The following is a 9,392-nucleotide window of genomic DNA, read 5'->3' as shown; positions in this document are numbered from 1 at the left end:
CCGAAAAAGTCGGCAATTATGGAGAGAGATGGGAGGGACAGTTGGGATTTGCATATGTCGTAGAGAGAAGAAACTACATCTCCCACAAGGCTCGGCAGTGGAAATGAACCAGCTGTCCATGGTTTGTAGATCAGATCCCATCCTCTAGATTACGAAATCACAGAATAATAAGGACCAAAAAGTTGTGGGCCACGCTGTTTGTTCCTCCTTTGTTGTTCCCTAGAACAGAAGTTATTTTGCTTCAGCTGCCTCCGAGCTGTTCGCCATGTGCCAATGTTTGGTGCTCTGTGCTCCACTTGTTCTCCTTCTCACACAGAAAATCAGAAGTGCTCCAGCCCTGCCCCTCCAAAGCTGTCATGTGAACTCCCGCCTTTTGTTTAATTTACATTTTGAGGCACAGCCCATCAATTCCCTGTCTTCCCTCTGCCCCCTGCCAACGCCACCACCCCAACACACCAACTGGCCTCATCAAAAATGCAGAGTTCAAACTAATTAGTGACATTTGGTCGTTTGTGAAACTTTTTTCCCCCCTCGCCAAGCTCCGCTTCTGTTGGCCTGATGCCTCACAAAACATTTCTGTGCACTCATGAAAAAAAAAAAGAATCTATGCCATAAGCTAAAGAGGTGTTGATGATAAGGTTATTAATTATCTATAGGTCAACCAGCCGTGTGTAGAACATCCCAGAGAATTTGCATTGCAGCCTGACAGCAAATGTATTAGCATGTTTCCATTGAAAAATATGACCTCCTGACATCATCTTAGACATCAGTAGCATAGTAGCATAACATGTATACGCCAACCATCGTTAGCATTTCTGGAAAAATAACAAATGGAAACATTTTTGAAAACTGCACAAATCATTGAACCACTTTAGATTTCATGCCAGGCCACTAGTTGGCAGCACGTTTGTTCAATGCAGAAACACTCGCGTACACACTCATTCATCCCACTTAAATATACAGTAGTAGTGTAGAATCTGCCGTTATACACACGTTGTTGTTGTTGATCTGGCACAGGAAGGTACTGTCAGGGTGTTTCCATGTAAACAGACAGCCAAACCTTAACCGTGGAAGAGTGCCCATCTTGTAATTTTCCCTCAGGAATTAAACAGTGCCTTGTTTACTATCCGGAAAAGTCTCAAATCCACACGCGCTTGTGTGATGATTTTCACGGTAAAGTTTCAGCGCATTCAAAACTTTGCTTTTGTCGCCAGCAGACATCTGTCTCGCCGGTTAAAAATAAACCATCAGTACGAAGGCAAACATCTGCGGGAGGAAGAAAAAACAAACGGTGTGATAAAACGGAAGCTTAATTAAACAGATAAGATGGCGGCGTGTGCAGAGGTGTCGCCGCCGCGTGCTCGGTGGGACAGGCGAGGGCCCGCGTGCAGCACGGTTTGACCAGAGCGAGGATATTTTTAACAGGTCGCTGTTTTTGAGGTGGCAGACAGATGCGCTGGGTACGAGTTTTCACTGGCTGATTGAGATCTGAGAGCTTTCCAGTTTGTGTGTGAGCGCGCGTGTTCCCACGTGTTATCACTGAGGAGCAAACCGGACTGGTTGGAAATCATCTTTAAGGTCATCCTTTTCAGCCGCGCATGTGAATTATGTCACATTAAGGCACGTGCTGTCCACAGTGGCTGCATTCACACATGATGCCCTGCTGGAAGTGCAAAAATGACCATGAAAAATCTGATCGTGACCTGATTTCTGGAGTTATCGGACCATTCAAGGGATCATTTAAAGAGCAAATGAGACAATTTAGATCAGATTAACACATCTATGTTTCTCTCCAATGCACATTAATCTGATTTATTTTGTTCTTACACACAAGATGTTTTGAAAATAATGGAAAGTTTGAGCCTATCATCCAAAAGAAATCCGAAAAATGGACTGCAGCTTGTAAGCCGTGTTCTGTGGCCATGTAAACGGGCCAATAAGCAGGCTGCGGGCGGATTTTTCTGGCGTTTGTTTCATGGCTGAACTTTGCAAAACAAATCTAAGAGTTTGATAAAAGGATGGCTGCAAGGCTGCGGGTTTTTGTTCCACTTCTCTCGGGCGTGAGGCGAGCACTTGAAAAACAGCAAATCCACAGAAGTGAGGAGCAGCGCAGGTGAGGGGAGGAGAGCGGAGGTAAAAAGCTGACAGCGTTAATATGGAACCAAAAGGAGATTGCAGCCTGGCAGTCACTCAAATCCTGCACCTGCACCTTTATAAAACCAGCCCTCCGGTGTGCCTCTCTGGCTCCCACACTCTCTTTTTGTTTCACTCTCCATGTGCTGCGGCTCGCGGCGTTGTCATTTTCGGCATGTTTTCCGTGCGCCTTGCACCGGGTGCTATGTGTTAATTGTGGCCATCCTTGGGGAAGGAGAGAACGATGAGGAGAACCTGTTCTGGATCCGCCGTGCCAGGTTGTGTGGTACGACTCAGCACGAAGCTACAGACACCTGGTCTGCCTGAAGGGCAGAAGAAAGGTAGACTTGGCTTCTTCTCTCCTCTCTCCTCATGCCCTCTCTTTGCTTCCCATTCGACCTCTCTCGTTCTCTCTTTCATCCCCCCTCACTCTTTTTTTTTCCCAGTCTCTGCTATCCTCGAGCTGGTGGAAACAGCTGCTGTACAGCCAGCACACTGGCATCCTATGCAACCAGCCAGGCCTTTCCCATCAATCATGGCAGAATGCTCACCACTGTTTGCAGGGAGGAACTTCAAACTTTCTGGGTCAGTGACTTTGAAACTAGTGTGTTTGCCAAAAGCCTTGGAAAAGCTGATAATGTGTCAAAAAGTGCAGTAGGAATGTGTGTTCTCAGGAAGTCTTGATCTGTCTCATCCATTAGGGAGCATGGAGTGTTTCACCAAGGCAACAGGGCCTCTCACAGGAGTGAGTCCACTGTGAGGAAAGTTAGGATTTAGGATTTTGATTATAGGTGTAGCAGGGGAAAAAATGAGGAAAATTAGGATCATTGTGGTTCCAAGAACAGAGAAGCTTGGTCATTCTCTCAAGGTTGTGAGAACAAGAGCAAAGTCAGCATATTTCTCCTTACGTCACATCGAACTCCTGCGTTAGGCCCCTCCCCCCGCGTCACCTTCTTCAGCTGTCTTTAATAGGATTATTTGAAGTTTTACGATTTCTTCTTGGCTATCCAGTGTTCACGCCAGTCAACTTTGCTCTGTTTTACTGCATTAGCCACACCCACTTCAAATTTCTGACCACTCAAACAATTGCTCTCAGACAACAAAAGGTTCGGCTGGAATTGTGCACAAGCTACATGCTGCAAAGGCCCCAGACCAAAAGAAAGAACAAACATTCTTGGTTCTTGGAGCATGTAACAGCCTTTATTTAGCCCAAACTCTAGGCTCCTACAGGGATGACTAAAGTGTTGCTATATGACACATCGGCACGTGCAAACGGAGAGTAATCGTGATAAATTTGTTTGCTCCCGTTCCCACCCAGCAGGTTGGTTTGGCCATCAGACTCATGGAGAGTAGTGTCCACAGCCAATGGTTAGCATCATATAATTAAGATCCATATCGGTTCGATGGCAGGCTGCTAGCTGCAGCCACTGTGGACCAGGCAGGTCCACTTCTCACTCTGAAGGTTATTGAGCTGTTTTAGAGACCATTGATCACAGCTCTGTGAAGTTTATTTAGCAACATAGTCACAGTCATATCAAATCTGCTAAAGCGAATGTATTATTGTACTGGTGGCCTTGGAATTATAGTCTCTTTTGTGTGCTTTGTTGCTGATTTCTGGCCTTTCCACTTAACTTCAAATGTTTGCCCTCAGCTTTGTGGCCATATGTGCACATGGTGGCTGAGTGATGAAAAAGTTTTCTGTTTTCATATTCAAGTCTGACATATTGAGGAATGGAAAGATGCTGGTGGAGTGCTTGTGGGCAAAGACAGTGACATACGGACACGGTCTCTCTCTCTCTCCCTTTCTTTCTCTGTCTCTCTCTCCCTCTCTGCCTCTCTCTCTCTGCCTCAGATATACACACATATGCACACAACTCTTGGTCAGCAGCACAGATGAGTTCTGGGAAAACAAGCAGCTGCAGGAGGAGGAAAGGACCATAAGGCTGGTCGGCTTGCCAAATTTCATCATCTATTATGGATTGCCTGAGATGCACACTCAGATGCAGCTAGGGGCATGTCTCACATTCACATGATTCACATGCAACCACCAGTCGAGATGCACTCGCATCTTCCACACACATACACACAGCTGGTATTAAATCCATTGAACTGTGTACGACCAAACCTTTCGGAAATAAAGTTAAATCTTTAGTGTTATATGGACACACTAATTCAAGCATGAGACATCCCGTCAACCATATTAATTCAGCTGGTAAAGTTTTCATTCTTACTACAACAGTTTTCAAGCCCAGAAGCCAAATCTCTTACAGTATGTGAGCGGTGCCAGTGAGTGTAGTGCATCATATCCACCGCTAGGGGTCACTGATGTCCATAACGCTGATTGATACGGCCCTTAAAAACAAATACAACAAAGAAGACGCACAGACTTTCTGGAAATGAGAGACAACAAGTAGCTTTTCATAGAATATAGAATAATAATATATATAGAATAAGTGAAAAACGTAAAAGAATATTATAACAGCAGCATGTGAGACCGGAGCTTTCTGGACAGGGATGGTTTATAAAGGCTAAACCTTTGGATAATCGTAAAATAAAAGGCTAGATATTATATATATCAAGCTTTATTTCGGTAAGTTCCTCATTAAAAAAGACATACGAACGTTAAATACATAGATAATACAGATACATTTTTAAAAATATTTATAAATAAATATACTGACTTTTTACACTTAACTTATTTGCAAACCCTTATTTTAACAAGGATTTTTAGCAAAGATACTGATGTTTAGTGTTTGAGAGTAACAGTTCCACTCCTCTGCATGTCTTGTATGGGTAAAGATTTGCCAGTAAAGCAGAAGTTTGACACTTGTGGCCTCTGGAAGTCAACAGAATTCATCCAGAGTGGTTTTAGGATGAACAAGCAGCTTTAGAAATCTGTCCTCAGCCTCTAGACACTGTCAACACTGTCGAACAAACTGTGCGACATTTAGCAATAATCTGACCCGCTTTAAAGGACGACAGTACGTATTCTCTCACAAAAACTGGCCTGAAAATATTCACATACAATCTAATTGCAGCTCCTGCAGGTGACTCATCAGGCTCCGCCCACTGAAGATGACCCCCATCAGGCCACGCCTCCTACAGGAAGGCAGGCTGTACTCCAGTCAGGTATGTACTTATACACATTCATTTATTTCAGCTGTCTAGTGATGATCCTGTTGACTGATCCTCAGAACCACCCATAGTCGCCTCGCTGGCCTCGGCGCCGCCATCTCGACTGCTGTAGTTACATTTTCATGAACGGTCTTGGCATTCTCGCTGCCGTCTTCAGGAGGGATAACTTGTTGTCGTGCGTTTGTGTATCTTTTCAGAGGGAGCACTTTGGCAGGCACCATTACCGCCCAGCAGTAAATTGCCTTGTAAATTACGGTGCCGGGGTAATAACGCCAGATTTGTACATCACCGGGAGTGGAGACTGTGTCTGTCTTGTAAATTTAATTAAACAGCAGGTGCAGAATCAGGTCATATGGCTTTGATGTGCCCCATGTGAGAATGACAACCAGACAAAGATTCTAATACCAGCAGCATTTACATATTTTTGCATGAGGCGGGCGGGGAGTGGGGGGTTCCGCCGATCACCTTGTAGCGTATTCAATTTGCCCCAAATTAAAGAGGATTGAAATTAGCTGTCACCTTCTATTTTAATAGATCTGCAGCTAAACAAATGGTTAAGCTCTTCAAAAAAAACCATTTATTTGTGGCGCGAACATAAACTCAGCCATTAGCAACACCTAGCGCCGCCGGTGTCGCTCCCGACTAATTGGCTTTTATTGCCTGTCTATTGTGGGCGCCGTTGGAGTGAACCCACTTGTGTAGCAATTAAAAAGCTTTAATAAAAAACTTCCGTTGAACAAGATGTGACATTCAGTTAAATCATCTTTTATTAGTGAAAAAACCAAAACAAACGTTTTCTTGCGAACTGGAATTGGGCTTTAATGAAGACCTCCGCTTGAGCTGATGTGCGCTCGAGCCAGAAATCCTCCTCTTGTTGCTGCACTTGACCTCTGACCCCGTCGGCGGGCTGTCTCGACTCCAGAAGGCCCTTTTCCTCCGTGTCAGTTACTGTCGAGCCCCCTGCCAGAGATCGCAGCGACGCGTCTGCGGCGTCGGTTGACCTGGAGGCAGCACCTTCGCTTGTTTCCTTTTTTCCGTGCATGTGTCGGGTGGAAGTGGTTGATAATTACCACCCAGGATGTAGCCATCTGTGCCGCCCTTTCACGGCCTGTTAAGCTCGCTTTTCACAAAGTTTGCTGTTGACAGAGGGCACGCCGGAGGAGCGCGCTGGAAACGACTCTACGCTCAGGCGATATTGAAGGCAGCGCTAAGGAGCTGATGTACAGGTGGGAGGCGGGACCGGCGGGATCGCTGAGGATGCTGGTTGATGGGAATGATGATTTAAGTGGAAAACACAGGGACTAGCTGTGGGGGCACATCTGCGTTTCAATATGGCTGCATCTTAAGCTGTAGAACCTCAGTGAGTCTTTGATTAGAGGAAAGTCAGAAGGGGAGACTGACTGACTGGTTAGTGTGTGTGTGTGTGTGACAGAGAGAGAAAGAGAGAGAGATGAAGGAACAGGTGCATGGCTGGAAGCTGTCTTGATGGTAGCAGCCCTGTACCGTCCGTCATCCCTGCTGGCTGATGGTCTCAACCCTCCCCATCCAAACACACACCCACAGCCAGGAAAAACATGAGAATGTGCTGAAAAATCCATCCAATTCTCTCCCACAAAATATCTCTTTGAACCCTGGATGAACATCAAAGGCGTTGTTTTGCTTTGATTTGATCTTTGACATCCTAAACAAGAAAGAGAACGCGTTGAAGTGGAATCTGTTGTGCTGAAGCGAGCTGAATCCTTTTCAACCTTCGGCTCTCCACCTGGCATCAACGCCGCCTCGTTTGTTTTGGATGATGTTTTCTCTCCTCCAACCCAAAACCCCTCAGGATCTCGCTGTTCTCGCACCTCGCCATGACAGAGAACAGAGTCTGCTCCCCTCCCCAGCGCTCCTGCGCAGCAGCTATCTTTAACAGACAGACGCGCCGTCCCAACAGGCTTCGTCGGGGGGGGCCAGGTGAGGAGGCTCAGGTGAATGACTCCAGGCTAACTTCTCCCAGATAAAATCAAGGCGAGAAGGGAGGAATGAGACAGGTGGCAAGCGGAGAGCTGTTGTAGACCTGTTTGGTTTTTCTTTCCCTTCATACTAAAGATAAGTAAAACTCAAGGAATCTTCTAGTTTTGGGCCTGAATATTCACTTAGCTGGCTCCTTTTGCCTGGTTGCTTCATTTAAAGCTGCTCAGATCCGTCAGTCACGACCTGTCACCCCATCTCGGGGGAAATTTGATGCTTGGCAACTCTTCTCTGATTTTTATCTGTGTGAATAACTTGAAACGCCAGCTACTTCAACCACCCTTCCAACTCTAGCGTCTTTTGTTGGACTGTAGCGAAACATCTAAACGGCCACCAGGGGGCGCTGGAGACGATCGTCCGTCAGACTCTTCTTTTCATCTTTCATCTAGTTTTCAAAGCATCTCAAGTCTCATAATGTCGGTTTCTTTCATGCTGAGCTTTGGTACCGGAGATCCCCCAGATGCGTCAGTGTCGGGTGAGGAACCCGGTGCTCGGCCCGGTCCTTTCAAGTCAAGTGGAACAAGATCAACAAATACTGTACATGGCTTTGTTGCAGATCTGACAGGCCGCTGTGCTGCCTCGCAGAACCGCGGGAAGCTAATGAGAGCTAATAGGTGTCAGAGGCTTCGGGGACGCCGTGCAGCGCCGTTACACGCTGGGATTAAATGGACGGGGGGTGGGCCTCTGTCATTTCCTGTCAGTCATCGGCCGATCAACAATGGCCCCCAGTCACAATTAAAGCCCTGCGTACTGTGCGTGCACGTACAAGCACACGCTCAGGCCTGTTATTAACCCTTCACCCCCGTCGAGAGGGGACCTCTCAGCTTTAGATGTCGATTCATGTTTACTTGAGTCCTTCCTTGGGGGGCGAGCGCTGGTCATCAGGGAGAAAGATGCTTCATACCGCTGTGATGAAGACGTTCTGTGGTGGATATTTGATTACGTTTGCCCTCAGTTACACCTGATCTGTTGGCTAATGCTTTGAAATGTGGTTGCAAATATCTCAGATTGACCTTTGACCCCTATCTTCATCCTCTGAGCAAGGCTGTGATTCTGTAACAGCTCTCTAGTTCCCCCTCCTGGCAATCTGGTCAACGTCACCTAAGCCCCCCTGTTTGGTGGAAGGCAACTCTTGCTGGCAGGAAGCTGCCTCTTAATTAAGACTTTAGGTGATGAAGGAATAATGAATGTGCAGGCTCTTCTAGGTGCTGATGCTCCCCGGTGGAGCAAAATCATGGTCAGAGGTTCGACTCTTTATGAAGCCGTTATGATGGACACATCACAACTACTTAAATATGTTTAGGGCTTCCAGACCTTCCTCGAGGTTCACCTGGCAATAAGCTGATGGAAGACAGATGTTTTTACGTTTCTACACCCCGAGAGTACCACATGTCTGGGAGGGTGCAGAGAGGTCTTCACTAAACAGAGCAGAACACTTCTGAATCTGGGCCACACCTCTGTCCTTCTTCCTCTCGGTACCAGGAGGAGGAGCTGGCGGCGCCACCACGTCCCGCTCTGTCTGAGCAGGTGCTCTGGCCCCGTGGCTCTCGGAGACGGAGCCCGGCTCGCTGCTTCCTGTTTTTCCCCGCGGTTCGGCTCTTTTGTCCACCTCGTTTACGCCCCCCCCCCCCCCTCCAATCACACTTCCTCCGCTCCAGATAACACATCAGCCTCGGCGATCGTCGCCGCGATACCCACAGATGGCGACTTCCTGTGGTCCGGCCCGCTGATTGGCTGAAAGGCTTCCAAACAGGGAACAGCTGGGGAGGGGATGATGCATCAGCGTCGTTTGCACTTTCGTTTTCAGGGTTGTCTCGTTAATGCTCCCGATCCCGCATCTGGCAGGAAATAGACACAAAGGCGGCGAGACGGGGGGGAGCGACCCGTTCCCCGGAAGACCTCGACAAAAGATCAACATCCACGTGAACCTGACGGGAATATGAAGGCAAGAATCAAGCAGAACAAAGAACGTTGTGATCAGAACAGGCTTTCTGTAATTTGTCTTCTTTTATTGTTGCTGTATCCATGGAAACGGGCAAAGTGTAATACAGAAGCCGTGCAACAATATTTACACGGGATTCAAAAAAAATAAAAAAAATTGTGCTTCAATT

General features: G+C 47.0%; 1 long non-coding RNA gene across 2 annotated transcripts; it reads left to right on the top strand.

Moving 5' to 3' along the window:
* The first annotated feature begins 2,056 nt into the window (after nucleotides 1-2,056).
* Nucleotides 2,057-9,370, top strand: LOC105418404 (uncharacterized). Of its 2 annotated transcripts, none has more exons than XR_965633.2 (5): nucleotides 2,057-2,474; nucleotides 2,580-2,718; nucleotides 3,986-4,723; nucleotides 5,172-5,262; nucleotides 9,127-9,370. It is a non-coding gene; the product is annotated as an uncharacterized lncRNA (long non-coding RNA). The 2 variants fall into 2 exon arrangements; XR_003886101.1 differs by lacking the exon at nucleotides 9,127-9,370 and adding an exon at nucleotides 5,466-6,708.
* The last annotated feature ends 22 nt before the right edge of the window (nucleotides 9,371-9,392 follow it).

This window comes from Takifugu rubripes, chromosome 2 (assembly GCF_901000725.2).
Source record: "Takifugu rubripes chromosome 2, fTakRub1.2, whole genome shotgun sequence".
Classification (NCBI taxonomy): Eukaryota; Metazoa; Chordata; class Actinopteri; order Tetraodontiformes; family Tetraodontidae; genus Takifugu; species Takifugu rubripes.
This window is presented reverse-complemented; position numbering and strand designations above follow the sequence as displayed.